Source organism: Hemiscyllium ocellatum, unplaced genomic scaffold (assembly GCF_020745735.1).
Source record: "Hemiscyllium ocellatum isolate sHemOce1 unplaced genomic scaffold, sHemOce1.pat.X.cur. scaffold_2124_pat_ctg1, whole genome shotgun sequence".
NCBI classification, from domain to species: Eukaryota; Metazoa; Chordata; class Chondrichthyes; order Orectolobiformes; family Hemiscylliidae; genus Hemiscyllium; species Hemiscyllium ocellatum.
Window position 1 is genome coordinate 8,505 of NW_026867976.1, and position 15,175 is coordinate 23,679.

General features: G+C 54.6%; 1 long non-coding RNA gene across 1 annotated transcript in view; it reads left to right on the forward strand.

The window, feature by feature from the left end:
- The first annotated feature begins 14,961 nt into the window (after positions 1-14,961).
- LOC132811153 (uncharacterized) overlaps positions 14,962-15,175 on the forward strand; it is a 32,032-nt gene continuing 31,818 nt past the window's right edge. Inside the window, exon 1 of the long non-coding RNA XR_009643223.1 lies at positions 14,962-15,022. This is a non-coding gene — a long non-coding RNA (uncharacterized LOC132811153). The remainder of the gene's footprint in view (positions 15,023-15,175) is intronic.

Below are 15,175 nucleotides of genomic sequence, written 5' to 3' on the forward strand. Positions count from 1 at the left end.
TAACTGTACCGCCTCTCTTCACATCAAAATTTTTTAATGAATGACGAGAAATATCCAGAATAAAAAGCATCCATTTCCCTGGGTGTGAATGTGCTCTGTGTAAATCCTGCCCTATGACTCTCTGTCAGGGAGAGCTGCACATACTCCCCTCTGAACTTTGCCCCCTACAAAGCTGGCGGCCGCACGTGTCCAGTGAATCGTTGCCCCGAATAAAGATGGCGGGATCACTCGATGAGGCATTTTCCCGTTTGCTGCAAAAACGAGACTGTAAGTTTCAAATTTGTATTTTCCGATGTGCACCAAATGTATGTAAACCCTCTCAGCCCAGTCCAACATCATTTCCCTCCCGCTTCCTGCTGTTTATTTCTTTCCTTACCGACAGTTCTTCAGCCACGCATCCGGAACATGCGCGCCTACGACATGGATGGTCATGTGCCATAGTCTAGTCCCTCCCCTCGTTTACTCTGATTGGTCGTAGGACCAGGTCTTCCAGCTCTGCCCCTGTCTTTGCATTGCTCTGCCGCTGACATCAATCACCCGGGGCCCATTGTTGGTTGGAGAATGTGCACTGCTTTGTGGCTTTTGCTGCTGTTCATAACTTACGAGAGGGACAATGTTAAAAAACACACAATCACTTGATGAAAAAGCAGCAAAGCTAGTGCTTCCAAATAAACTTGTTGGACTCTAAAGTGGTGTTCATTGAATTTTAATTTTGTCCATCCTAATCCAACACCAGCCCCTCCAAGTCACGAGTGAGGGAGGAATGCATAATATAAGAACAAAAGAACGAGGAAGAGGAGAAGGCCATCCTGCCCTTCGTGCCTGCTCTGCCATTCATCAAAATCATTTCATGGACGCAGAACTATTTACCCGCATTCTCACGATATCCCATCATTAATTATTTCTTTTTTTACAAAAGAAATCTACCTTAGCTTTTAAAATGTTAATTGAACTAGCATCAACTACTTCCCTGGGTAATGAATTCCACAGAAGTTAAGAAGTTCCTTCTCAAATCAGTCCTCAATTTGCTGCCTCTAATCTTAAGGTGAGGCCCTCTTTTCCTAGCTTCACCTGCCAGTGGAAACACCCTCTCTATTTTTATTTTATCCATTCCATGCATAATTTTATACGTTTCCATTCTTCTAAATTACAAATAATATAATCCTGCAGGATATAGGTAAAACAGCGTTACTTCTGTTAGTATAATGGAGTACGAACTTTATTGTATAATTGTGGGATATAGGTAAATAATTACTAACTTTATTGTATAATTGTGGTTAGATTAGATTACTTATAGTGTGGAAACAGGTCCTTCGGCCCAACATTTCCACCACAAAGCGATATACCACCCAGACCCATACTCCTACATTTACCCCTTCACCTAACACTACGGGCAATTTAGCATGGCCAATTCACCTAATCTGCACATTTTTGGATTGTGGGAGGAAACCGGAGCACCCGGAGGAAACCCACGCAGACACGGGGAGAACGTGCAAACTCCACACAGAGAGTCGCCTGAGGCGGGAATTGAACCTGGGTCTCTGGTGCTGTGAGGCAGCAATGCAATCAGGGAGATTGATAGGTCTGAAGACCTATGAGTTAAACAGGGAGTACGGAAAATTAAAACTGTATAAATTGTAAAGTAATCTGTGAATGTGTGTGCCCACTGGTCACCCCTTCTTGCAAGCAGGTTCCAATAAGATTTGCTGCTTTAGATTTTAACTCGGACTGAAATTTATGATACTGTGAGTTTTATTTCTCACAATCCCAATCTACTCAATCTCTGTTAAGCCAAGCCCCTCAACTCTGGAATCAACCTAGTTAACCTCCTCTGCACGTCCTCTAGTGCAAGTAGGTCCTTTCTCAAGTAAGGAGATAAAAACTGCATGCAGTACTCCAGGTGTGGCCTCACCAGCACCCAATACAGCTGGAACATAACCTCTGCTTTTAAACACAATCCCTTCAGCAATGAAGGACAATATTCCATTTGCTTTCTGAACTGATTGTGGTACCTGGTGACCAACCTTCATGCAGAACGATACTCAGGTGCCTCTGCATAGCAAATGGCGCAACTTTTTAAAATTCAAGTAATAATCTCTTTTGTAATGTTACTCCAACCAAACAGTATGACTTTACATTTATGAACATGGTATTCCATTTGCCAGACCATTGCACACTCACTCAATGTATCTTTGTTCCTCTGCAACGTTTCACAGTCCTCCACACACTTTGTTCTGCTGCTCATATTAGTCTCATATGCAAACCTTGACACCCTACATGTGGTCCCCAACTCCAAGTCATCTGTATCAATTGTAAATATTTGTAGTCCCAACACTGATCCCAGAAGCACACCTCTAGTCACTGATTGCCAGCCAGAATAGTACTCATTTATCCTCACACTTTGCTTCCTGTTTGTCAACCAATCTTCGATCCATGCTAATACTCTAACCCTAATGCCATGCACCATTGTATTATGCAACAGCACCTTGTTGAAGTCCTTTTGGAAATCTCGGTATTTCACATCCACTGGGTCCCCATTGTCCACCTTGCTCGTAATGTCTTCACAAAATTCTGAAGGATTTGTCAAGCATGACCTCCCCTACATGATCCCTTGCAGTGTCTGTCCAATGGGACAATTTCTACTGAGATTCCCTGCTATTTCTTCCTTGATAATAGACCCAAGCATCTTTCCCACTATAGAGAGTAAGCCAACTGGTGTATAATTCCCCACCTTTTGTCCACCTCCGTTTTAAACCAGTAGCGTCACTTTTGCTGCTTTCCAATCTGCTGGGACTGCCACAGAATCCAGTGAAGTTTGGAAAATTACTGCCAGTGCATTTGCTATTTTTCCTGGCATCTCCTTTACTACCCTGGGATGGATTCCATCAGGGTCAGGAGACTTTTCTATCATTAGAACAATTAGCTTGAACAGTCCAACACTAGCTGTGTGGCTTTCTGTTGACCTTCAAAGTTTTCCCAGTTCCAGTTTCATGCTGTTTTTGGCCACTTTGTATCCTTTCTCTTTAAATTTGATCATTTTCCTTAGATACCCTTCGCAGAATGTCCCTTTTCTTACTGTCCTTCCTTTTCACTGGAATATACTTTTGCTGAGCACTTTGTAAAATGTCTTTGAAAATTTTCCACAGCTCATAAACTGTCCCACTATAAAATCCTTGTTTTCGGTCTACTTTCTCCAAGTTCTCCCTCATTCTATTGTAGTTCCCGTGTTCAAGCATAGGACCCAGGTATTAGATTTTATCTTCACACTCTCCATATGTATTCTAAATTCAACCATACAGTGATCACTTCTTTCAATAGGATCCAGAACTCTGAGGTCATTAATTATTCCTGTCTAAGTGCACAGGGGCCAGATCTTGGATAGCTTGCTCCATTGTCAGTTCCATTTCATACTGTTCAAGAAAACTATCATGGATGCACTTAATAAACTCCTCAAGGCTACGCTGAACTGGTTTGACCAATCTACATGTAGATTAAAATCACCCATGATAATAGCTGTACCCTTTTCACAGGCATTAGTTATTTCTTTGTTTATTGCCCAACACAATGTGATGTTATTATTTCGTGGCCGACACACTACACCTATCACTGACTTTCTTGTTAAAATTGTGAATGCATCATTCCTTTTCTCCACATGTACAGTAATAACAACAACTACTTGCATTTAATGGAATCTTTTACAATGGCAAATCTCCTAAGGTGCTTTCTGGATGATCAAAACATTGATAAAGGCGAATGATTTTAAAACACATCTTAATAGTAGGATAGAGAAGGTTAGGGAGGCGATTCTACAGACTCCTGCCCTTGACAGCTCCAATTGTGGATGATGCAGGTGGGGTGGTTAAGAAAGGGAATGTGCAAAGGGGAAATGGAGGAGCGCAGGCAGTGTTTAAGGTCTTAAGGACAGAGGAGGTTCCAGACTGACTCTGTCTGTCACAGAGAGTATGGCTGCCTCATGGAGTTTGAGGCACTGCAATGGGTCCATGCATGTCATGCTAGTCAAGGATATGAGCAGTCTTTAGCGAATAGAATAAAGGAGAACCCGAAAGCTTTCTGTAGGAATGTGAGGAATAAGAGGATAGAGTAGGAATAGGACCAATCAAAGACAGAAGTGAGAAGTCGAGGGTGGACCCTGTGGAGATTGGAGAGGTGCTAAACGAAAATTTTCCAAGGTTTTCACTCAGGAAAAGGAGAATATTGTAGAGGAGAAGAATGAGGGACGAGATATTAGACAAGAAAATATCGAGGTTAGTTATGAACAGGTGTTATCAATTCTAGAAGGAGTGAAAGGAGACAAGTCCCCTGGACTGGATGGGATTTATCCGAGGATTCTCTGGGACGCTAGGGAGAAGACAGCAGAGCCTTTGGCTTTGATATTTGAGTTGTCATTGTCTACAAGTTTGGTACCAGAGGACTGGAGGATTGCAAATGTTGTGCCCCTGATCAACAAAGGCAGTAGAGATAGCCCAGTTAATTATAAGCCAGTGAGCCTTCCTTATGTTGTAGGAAAGATTTTGGAAAGGATTATTAAGAGATAAGATTTATAAACATCTGGCAAACACCAATTTAATTTCAGATAGTCAACATGGTTTTCTCAAGGGCAGGTTGAGTCTCACAAACATCACTGAGTTTTTTGAGAAGGTCAGCAAGCATGTAGATGAGGGTAGGGCAGTTGACGTGGTATGCATGGACTTCAGTAAAGCCTTTGATAAGGTTCCACATGATAGGCTGTTGGAGAAAATGCTGAGACATGGACTGGAGGGTGATTTGGCAGTTTGAATTAGAAGCTTGCTTTCTGAAAGAAGACGAGTGGTGGTTGATGGAAAATATTCAGCGTGGAATCCGATTATTAGTGGTGTGCCACAAGGATCTGTTTTGGGACCACTGCTGTTTGTCATTTTTATAAATGACTTAGAAACAGGCATAGGTGGATGGATTAGTAAATTTGCAGACAACACGAAAGTCCCTCTCTCTCTTGCCCCCCCCACTCTCTCTCTCGCCCCCTCACTCTCTCTCACCCCCTCACTCTCTCTCTCGCAACTCACTCTCTCTCTCGCACTCCCTCCCTCCCTCTCTCGCCCCCCCTCTCTCTGTCGCACCCCTCCCTCTCTCTCTCGCCCCCTTCCCTTTCTCTCTCTCGCCTACTCACTCACTCTCTCGCCCCCTCCCTCTCTCTCGTCCCCTCCCTCTCTCTCTCTTGCCCCCTCGCTCTCTCTCTCTCGCCCCCTCCCTCTCTCTCTCAATCCCTCACTCTCTCTCACGACCCCTCCCTCTCTCTCTCGCCCCCTCCCTCTGTCTCACTCTCTCGCCCTCTCTCGCCCTGCTCCCATCTCTCTCTCGGCCCCCTCCCTCTCTCTCTCCTGCCCCCTCCCTCTCTCTCTCTCGCCTTCCTCCCTCTCTCGTCCCCATCCCTCCCTCTCTCTCCTGCTCCCCTCCCTCTCTCTCTCTCGCCTCCTCCCTCTCTCACGCCCCCTCCCTCTCTCTCTTGCCCCCTCTCTCTCTCAAACCCTCCCCCTCTCTCTCGCCCTCTACCTCCCTCACGCTCTCGCCCCCTTCCTCTCCAGTCCACCTCCCTCTCTCTCTCGCCCCTTCCTCTCTCAATCGCCCCTCGCTCTCTCTCGCCCCCTCCCTCTCTCTCTCGCCCCCTCCCACTCTCACTCGCCCCCTCACTCTCTCTTTCGCCCATCCTCCCTCTCTCTCGCCTCCCTCCCTCTCTCGTCTGCCTCCCTATCCCTCTTCCGATCCCCCCTCTCTCTCTCGCCCCCTCCCTCTCTCTCTCGCCCCCTACCTCTCTCACACTCTTGCCCCCTTCCTCTCCCGTCCCCCTCCCTCTCCCTCTCGCCCCTTCCTCTCTCACTCGCCCCTCTCTCTCTCTCTCGCCCCCTCCCTCACTCTCCCCCCCCCCTCCCGCTCTCCCTCGCCCCCTCACTCTCTCTCTCGCCCATCCTCCCTCTCTCTCGCCCGTCCCTCTCTCTTTTACCCTTCTCCCTCTGTCTCTCGCCCCCCTCTCTCTCGCCCCCCCTCCCTCTCTCTTTCGCCCCCTTCCTCTCTCATCCTCCACCATCTCTCTCTCTCTCTCCCCTTCCTCTCTCTCGCCCCCTACACTCTCTCTCTCGTCCCCTCTCTCTCTCGCGCCCTTCCCTCTCTATATCTCGCCCCATCCCTCTCTCTCTCGTCCACCTCCCTCTCTATCTCGTCCCCCTCCCTCTCTCTCTTGACTCCCCTCTCTCTCGCCTGCCCTCCCTCTCTCTCACGCCCCCCGTCTCTCGCCCCCTCCCTCTCTCTCTCGGCACCCCTCCCTCTCTCTTTCACCCCCTACTAGCCCCCTCCCTCCTTCTCTCTCGCACTCCTCCCACTCTCTCGCCCCACTCCCTCTCTCTCTCGCCCTCCTCCCTCTCTCTCTCGTCCCCCTCACTCTCTCTCTCTTCCACCTCTCTCCTTCTCTCTCACCCCCTCCCTCTCTGTCGCCCACCTCCCTCTCTCTTTCGCCCCCTTCCCTATCTCTCTGTCAACCCCTCCATCTCTCTCTTCCCCCTCCCACTCTCTCTCTCGCCACCTTCTCTCTCTCGCCACCCTCCCTCTGTCTCTCTGCCCCATTCCTCTCTTTCGTCCCCCTCCCTCTCCATCTCTCGTCCCCCTCCCTCTCTCTCTCGATCCCCTCCCTTCTCTCTCTCCCCCTCCCTCTGTCTTCTCGCCCGCCCTCCCTCTCTCTCAGCCCCCTCCCTCTCACTTTCACCCCTCCCTCTCTCTGTCTCGCCCCCCTCCCTCTCTCCCTCTCGCCCGCCCTCCCTCTCTCTTTTCCCCCTCCCTCTCTCTCTCGTCCCCTCCCTCTCCCTCTCTCACCACCCTCCCTCTCTCTCTCGTCCTCCTCCCTCTCTCTCATCCCCACCCCTCTCTCTCGCACCCCTCTCTCTCTTGCCCCCCTCTCTCTCTCTCGCCCCCTCCCTGTCTCTCTCTCGCCTCTCCCTCTCTCTCATCCCCCTCCCTCTCTCTCTCAAACCCCTCCTTCTCTCTCATCCCGCTCCCTCTCTCTCTTGACCCCCTCCTTCTCTCTCGTCCCCCTCACTCTCTCTCTCGCCAAACCTCTCTCTCGTCCCCCTCCCACCATCTCTCTCTCGCCCCCTCCCTCTCTCTAGTCCCCATCCCTCTCTCTCTTGCACCCCTCTCTCTCGCCCTCCTCCCTCTGCCTCTCTCGCCTCCTCTCTCTCTCGTCCCCTCCCTCTCTCTCTCTCTCTCGCCCTCTCCCTCTCTCTCGTCCCCCTCCATCTCCGTCTCATCCCCTCCCTCTCTCTCTCGCCCCCTCTCGCTCTATCGGCCCCCTCCCTCACTCTCTCGCCCCTTCCTCTCTCTCGTCGCCCTCCCTCCCTCTCTCTCGCCCGCCCTCCCATTCTCTCTCTCGTCCCCCTCCCTCCCTCTCTCTCGCCCCTCCATCTCTCTCGCCCCCTCCTTCTCTCTCTCGTCCCAACCCATCTCTCTCGCCCTCCTTTCTCTCTCGCTCCGCTCCCTCTCTCTCATCCGCCTCCCTCTTTCTCTGTCACCCCCCTCCCTCTCTCTCTCATCCCCCTCCCTCTATCTCTCGTTCCCATCCCTCTCTCATTCGCAGCCCTTTCTTTCGACCCTCCCTCTCTCTCGTCCCCATCCCTCTCTGTCTCTCGCCACCCTCTCTCTCTCGCACCCCTCCCTCTCTCTCCATTCCCCCTCCCTCTCCCTCTCTCACCACCCTCCCTCTCTCTCTCGTCCTCCTCCCTTTCTCTCTCTCGTCTGCCCTCACATTCTGTCTCTCGTCCCCCTCCCTCCCTCTCTCTCGCCCCCTCCCTTTCTCTCTCTCGTCCCCCTCCCTCTCTCTCATCCCCACCCCTCTCTCTCGCACCCCTCTCTCTCTTGCCCCCCCTCTCTCTCTCGCGCCCCCTCCCTCTCTCTCTCTCACCTCTCCCTCTCTCTCATCCCCCTCCCTCTCTCTCTCAACCCCCTCCTTCTCTCTCATCCCGCTCCCTCTCTCTCTTGACCCCCTCCTTCTCTCTCTCGTCCCCCTCACTCTCTCTCTTGCCAAACCTCTCTCTCGTCCCCCTCCCACCATCTCTCTCTCGCCCCCTCCCTCTCTCTCGTACCCCTCCCTCTCTCTGTCTCTTGCACCCTCTCTCTCTCGCCCCCATCCCTCTGCCTCTCTCGCCCACTCTCTCTCTGTCTCACACCCCTCCCTCTCTCTCGTTACCCTATCTATCTCTCGTGCCTTCCCGCTCACTCGTCCCTTCCCTCTCTCTCGCACCCCTCCCCCACTCTCTCTCTCAATCCCACCCTCTTTCTCTTATCCCATCCCACTCTCTCTCTCCCCCCTTTCTTTCTCCCCTCCCTCTCTCTCACCCCCTACCTCACTCTCTCTCGTCCCCCTCCCGCTCTCTCGTCCCCACCCCTCTCTCTCGCCCCCTCCCTCTCTCTATCGATCCCTCCCTCTCTCTCATCCCCTTCCCTCTCTCTCTGTCACCCCCTCCCTCTCTCTCTGTCATCCACTCCCTCTCGTACCCCTCCCTCTGTCTCTCGCCCCACTCCCTCTCTCTCATCCCCCTCCCTCTCTCTCTCCCCATCTCTTTCGCCCTCTCCCTCTCTCTAGTCCCATCCCTCTCTCTCTTGCCCCCCTCTCTCTCGCCCTGCTCCCTCTCTCTCTCTCGCCTCCTCTCTCTCTCGTCCCCTCCCTCTCTCTCTCTCTCTCGCCCTCTCCCTCTCTCTCGTCCCCCTCCATCTCCGTCTCATCCCCTCCCTCTCTCTCTTGCCCCCTCTCGCTCTATCGGCCCCCTCCCTCACTCTCTCGCCCCTTCCTCTCTCTCGTCGCCCGCCCTCCCTCCCTCTCTCTCTCGCCCGCCCTCCCATTCTCTCTCTCGTCCCCCTCCCTCCCTCTCTCTCGCCCCTCCATCTCTCTCGCCCCCTCCTTCTCTCTCTCGTCCCCACCCATCTCTCTCGCCCTCCTTTCTCTCTCGCTCCGCTCCCTCTCTCTCATCCGCCTCCCTCTTTCTCTGTCACCCCCTCCCTCTCTCTCTCATCCCCTCCCTCTATCTCTCGTTCCCATCCCTCTCTCATTCGCAGCCCTTTCTTTCGCCCCCTCCCTCTCTCTCGTCCCCATCCCTCTCTGTCTCTCGCCACCCTCTCTCTCTCGTCCCCCTCCCTCTCCCTCTCTCACCACCCTCCCTCCCTCTCTCGTCCCCCTCCCTTTCTCTCTCTCGTCTGCCCTCACATTCTGTCTCTCGTCCCCCTCCCTCCCTCTCTCTCGCCCCCTCCCTTTCTCTCTCTCGTCCCCCTCCCTCTCTCTCATCCCCACCCCTCTCTCTCGCACCCCTCTCTCTCTTGCCCCCCTCTCTCTCTCTCGCCCCCTCCCTCTCTCTCTCGCGCCTCTCCCTCTCTCTCATCCCCCTCCCTCTCTCTCTCTCAACCCCCTCCTTCTCTCTCATCCCGCTCCCTCTCTCTCTTGACCCCCTCCTTCTCTCTCTCGTCCCCTCACTCTCTCTCTCGCCAAACCTCTCTCTCGTCCCCCTCCCACCATCTCTCTCTCGCCCCCTCCCTCTCTCTCGTACCCCTCCCTCTCTCTGTCTCTCGCACCCTCTCTCTCTCGCCCCCATCCCTCTATCTTTCTCGCCCACTCTCTCTCTGTCTCACACCCCTCCCTCTCTCTCTCGTTACCCTATCTCTCTCTCGTGCCTTCCCGATCTCTCGTCCCCTCCCTCTCTCTCGCACCCCTCCCCACTCTCTCTCTCAATCCCTTCCTCTTTCTCTTATCCCATCTCACTCTCTCTCTCCCCCCTCTCTTTCTCCCCCTCCCTCTCTCTCACCCCCTACCTCACTCTCTCTCGTCCCCTCCCTCTCCGTCTCGTCCCCTCCCTCTCTCTCTCGCCCCCTCTCGCTCTATCGGCCCCCTCCCTCTCTCTCTTGCCCCTTCGTCTCTCTCGTCGCCCTCCTTCTCTCTCTCTCGCGCGCCCTCCCATTCTCTCTCTCGTCCACCTCCCTCTCTCTCTCTCGCCCCTCCATCTCTCTCGCCCCTCCTTCTCTCTCTCGTCCCCACCCCTCTCTCTCGCCCTCCCTTCTCTCTCGCTCCGCTCCCTCTCTCTCATCCGCCTCCCTCTTTCTCTGTCACCCCCCTCCCTCTCTCTCTCATCCCCCTCCCTCTATCTCTCGTTCCCATCCCTCTCTCATTCGCCGCCCTTTCTTTCGCCCCCTCCCTCTCTCTCGTCCCCATCCCTCTCTGTCTCTCGCCACCCTCTCTCTCTCGCACTCCTCCCTCTCTCTCTCATCCCCCTCCCTATCCCTCTCTCACCACCCTCCCTCTCTCTCTCGTCCCCCTCCCTTTCTCTCTCTCGCCCGCCCTCACATTCTGTCTCTCGTCCCCCTCCCTCCCTCTCTCTCGCCCCCTCCCTTTCTCTCTCTCGTCCCCCTCCCTCGCTCTCTCTCGCCCCCTTCCTCTCTCTCTCTCTCGACCCCTCCCTCTCTCTCTCTCATCCCCCTTCCTCTCTCTCTCGTCCCCCTCCCTCTCTCTCTCGCGACCCTCCCTCTCTCTCTCAACCTCTCCCTCTCTCTCTCTCACCCCCTCCCTCTCTCTTACTCTTCCTCTCTCTTTCTCTCTCTCACCCCCCTCCCTCACTCTCACTCTTCCTCTCTCTTTCTCTCTCTCACCCCCTCCCTCTCTCTCTCCGAACCCCCTGCCTCCCCGTCCCTCTCTCTCTCTCACCCTCCTTCCTCCCTCTCTCTCGTCCCCCTCCCTCTCTCTCGTCCCCACCCCTCTCTCTCGCCCCCTCTTTCTCTTGACCCCTCCCTCTCTCTCGACCCTCACCCTCTTTCTCGTCCCCCTCCCTCTCTCTCTCTAGCCCCCCTCTCTCTCTGGTCCCCCTCTCTCTCTCTCGCCCCTCCCTCTCTCTCGTCGCCTTCCATCTCTCTTGCGTCCCCCTCCCTCTCTCTCTGTCACCCCCTCCCAGTCTCTTTCGTTCCCCTCCCTCTCTCTCTCGCCCCCCTCTTTCGCCCCTCACCCTTTCTCTCGTCCCCTTCCCCCTCTCTCTCTTGCCCCCTCTCTCTCTCTCGCCCCGTCCCTCTCGCTCGCCCCCTCCCTCTCTTTCATCCACTTCCATCTCTCTCTCGTCCCCCTCCCTCTTATCCCCCTCCCACTCTCTCATCCCCTCCCTCTCTCTCGCCCCCTCCCGTTCTATCGGTCCCCTCCCTCTCTCTCCCGCACCCCTCCCTCTCTCTCTCTCGACCCCTCCCTCTCCCTCTCTCAATCTCTCCCTCTCTCTCTCGTCCCCCACCCTCTCTCTCTCTCGCCCGCCCTCCCATTCTCTCTCTCATTCCCCCTCCCGCTCTCTCGCCCCCTCTCTCTCGCTCGTCTCCACCCCTCCATCTCACCCTCCCTCTATCTTACCCCCTCCCTCTCTCATCCCCCTCCCTCTCTGTCACCCCCTCCCTCTCTCATCCCCCTCCCTCTCTCTCTTGCCCCCTCTCTCTCTCGCCCTCCTCCCTCTCTCTCTCTCGCTCCTCTCTCTCTCGTCCCCTCCCTCTCTCTCTCTCTCTTTCTCTCGCCCTCTCCCTCTCTCTCTCGTCCCCCTCCCTCTCTCTCTCGGCCCCTCCCTCACTCTCTCGCCCCCTCCCGCTCTATCACCCCCCTCCCTCTCTCTCTCGCACCCCTCCCTCTCTCTCTCTCGTCCCCTCCCTCTCCCTCTCTCACCCTCCACCCCCTCTCTCTCTCATCGCCCTCCCTCTCTGTCGCTCGCCCGCCCTCCCATTCTCTCTCTCGTCCCCCTCCCTCCCTCTCTCTCGCCCACCTCTCTCTCACACCCCTCCCTCTCTCTCGTCCCCTCCCTCTCTCTCTCTCGTCCCCACCCCTCTCTCTCGCTGCATATCTCTCTCGCCCCCTCCCTCTCTCTCCCCCCCTCCCTCTCTCTCTTTCACCCCCTCCCTCTGTCTCTCGTTCCCCTCCCTCTCTCTCATTCACCTCCCTTTTTTTCGCCCCGCTCCCTTTCTCTCGTCCCCAGCTCTCTCTGTCTCTCGCCCCCCTCTATCTCTCGCCTCCATCCATCTGTCTCTCGCCCCTCCCTCTCTGTCGCATCCCCCTCCCTCTCTCTCTCGTTCCCCTCCCTCTCTCTCTCGTCCTCTCCCGCTCTCTCGTCCACTCCCTCTCTCTCTCTCGCACCCCTCCCTCTCTCTCTCGTCCCCCTCCCTGTCCCTCTCTCACCCCCTCCCTCTCTCTCTCGTCCCCCTCCCTTTCTCTCTCTCGGCCGCCCTCCAATTCTGTCTCTCGTCCCCCTCTCTCCCTTTCTCTCGTCCACCTCCCTCTCGCTCTCTCACCCGCCCTCCCATTGTCTCTCTCGTCCCCCGCCCTCTCTCTCTCTCGCCCCCTCCCTCCCTCTCTCTCTCAACTTCTCCCTCTCTCTCTCACCACCCTCCCTTTCTCTCACCCTCCCTTCCTCCTCTCTCTCTCCCTCCTCCCTCTCTCCGACCCCTCTCTTTCACCCCCTCCCTCTCTCACTCTCATCCCCCTTCCTCCCTCTCTCTCATCGCCCTCCATCTGTCTCTCTCTCGCCTTCCCTCTCTCTCCCTCACCTCTGTCTCTCTCTCTCTCACCCCCTCCCTCTCTCTCTCTCACACCCCCTCTCCCGCTCTTTCTCCACCTCCCTCTCTCGCTCTCTCGCCCCCCCTCGCCGCCTCCCTCTCTCTCTAGCCCCCTCCCTCTCTCTCTCTCGCCCCCTCCCTCTCTCTCGCCCCCTCCCTCTCTTTCTCTAGCTCCCTCCCTCCCTCTCTCTTGCCCCCTCCCTCCCTCTGTCTCGCCCCATCCCACTCTCTCTCTCGCCCCCCCCTCCCTCTCACCCCCTCCCCCTCTCTCTCAACCCCTCCCACTCTCTCCCGCCCACCCCCTCCCTCTCTCTTTCGCGCTCTCACACACCCATCTCTCCATTGCGCCCTTCCTCTCTCTCACCATCTCTCTCTCGCCCTTGCTCTCTCTAATCCAGTCTCTCTCTCTCCCTCTCTCTCTCACCTCCCTCTCTCGACCCTTTCTCTCTTCGCACCTCTATCTCTCTCTCTTCCATTTTCTATCTCTCTCTAGTCATCCCGCTTTCTCTTGACCCATCCCCCAAACCCTGTCTCTCTCGCACCCTCATTCTCTCTCTCTGCCCTGTCATTTTCTCTCTCTCTCGCCTCCCCTAACTCTCTTGCCCCCTTTCTCTCCGTCGTCGTCCCTCTCTCTCTGTGTCACTTTTTCTCTCTTGCCGCCTCCCTCGCCCCTCTCTCTGTTTCACTCTCTCTCTCACCCCTCTCTCATTATCTCCTCCTGTCTCTCTCTCTCTCTCCCTCTCACCCTATCTCTCTCTGTCCCCCTTCTCACTCTCCACCTCCCTCAGTGTCTCTCTCTTCCCAGCTCCCTCTCTTTCCCTCTGACTGAATCTCTCTCCCTCCTGTCCCTCCCTCCCTCTCTTAGGCTCCCTGGTCCTTACCTCTCCCTCTGACCAAGAGACTGGGAGTGTTTGGGGGTGAGGCTGCATGTAGGGAGGGTGAGATGTGGGAGGTGGGGGAAAAGTGGTGGAGATGGAATTGTGGGAGGAAGACAGCGATGGCATGAGAGAGGGGGGGGGAGGGAAGAGTGGAGGCAGGTGGAGAAACCGGGTTTGGAGGGTGTGTGTGAGAGAGAGAGAGAGAGAGTGGGATGAGGAGAGGTTTGAGAAAGAGAGTCTGTGCTGAAAGAGAGAGACAGAGAGAATTGAGGAGAAAGAGAAAGAAAGGGGGAGGTAATGGGAAGGCCACGTTTGGAGTTGGGGGGACAGAGGGAGTTATACCCAGCTCCTGAGCTCAGGGCGCGGTCCCCTCCCCTTCCCTGAGGCCGAGGACTTGGGGCTGAGTCTGCCTCTCTCCAGCTCAGCTTCTCCAACACAAAGACACACAACAACATCGGTCACTCTGCTGCTCGGCACGCTTTCATCAGCATTTTTATTGGTTACAAATGGAAGTGATGAATACAGTCAGTGGGATGGTGCCTTTTCTCACTGGCCCCTGAGTTGTGAGAAACATTGAAATGTTTCTCTGTAACCCCGCTGTGGGATTAGGATGGACAAACCAGCACTACCCTCAGTCTGTCACCATAGCGACAGGCTGCTCCATCGCTGAAACACTGAACTGAAATGAGAAAATCCCGGATGGTGTGATTATTGAGGGAATTTGATGGATTGATGGATTTGGGTGAAGGGATATTTCACCACATTCTTCAGCTGCTGTCTGAACTTAGTTTGGGTCACGGCATAAATCGCGGTGTTTGTGCAGCAACTGAGGAGCTGCAACATGAAGCCCAATTCCTGCACAAAGCGATGGAGATACACAGGGGAACGCACAATCCACGTCATCCGGTACCATAAAGAATACAGCATTAACGTTGACCATAACAGGATGAAATTGGCCGAGATCACAAACAGTAAAATGATGGATTTTTTTCGGTTTCTCATTTCAGTGTCAGACTGAGCGTCCCCATTGATGTGAGCGCGGAGTCTCCTGCGGGCTCTGCTGGTCAGTAAAATGTGTCTGACGGTGAGAACATTGAGCAGCAGAATCAGGAGAAATGGGACACCCGGGGTTAGAATGTGGTGGAGGAACTCGATTGTGACCCAGACACTGGAGAATAGAACAGCGGCTGTTACATCACAAAACCAGGGGGCGTTTCCCAGGAAATACCGAGCCGTGAGCATAAAATACCAGGAAATGTTCTTTAAACAGCTCAGCACAGTCACTGCTCCCAGAACCACAGCCGCCGTTTTCTCACTGCAATATTTACTTTTCAGCTTCTGGCAACAAATGGCCACAAACCGATCAAAGGTGAAAGTGACGGTGAACCAGACAGAGCAGTCAGTGGCTGCATAAAGCAGGACGGCGTGGATATTACACACGGGGACGGTGTACAGGAAATAAAACTGTTCCCGATAAACAATGGAATGTGTCTCAGGATCAGGTCGAGGATAATGACCAGGAGATCCGCCGCTGCCATGGCCCCCAGGTAACGTCTGACACATGGAGACAATCCACAATCTTTATAAAGCAGGACGTAGATGGTCACTACGTTAACTGTGTGGAAGGAAAACAAACCCATTATCCATCAGCCTGGAGGCAAAGGGACCCGTTTGATCGGGGACCCAGTGAGATTTTCAAA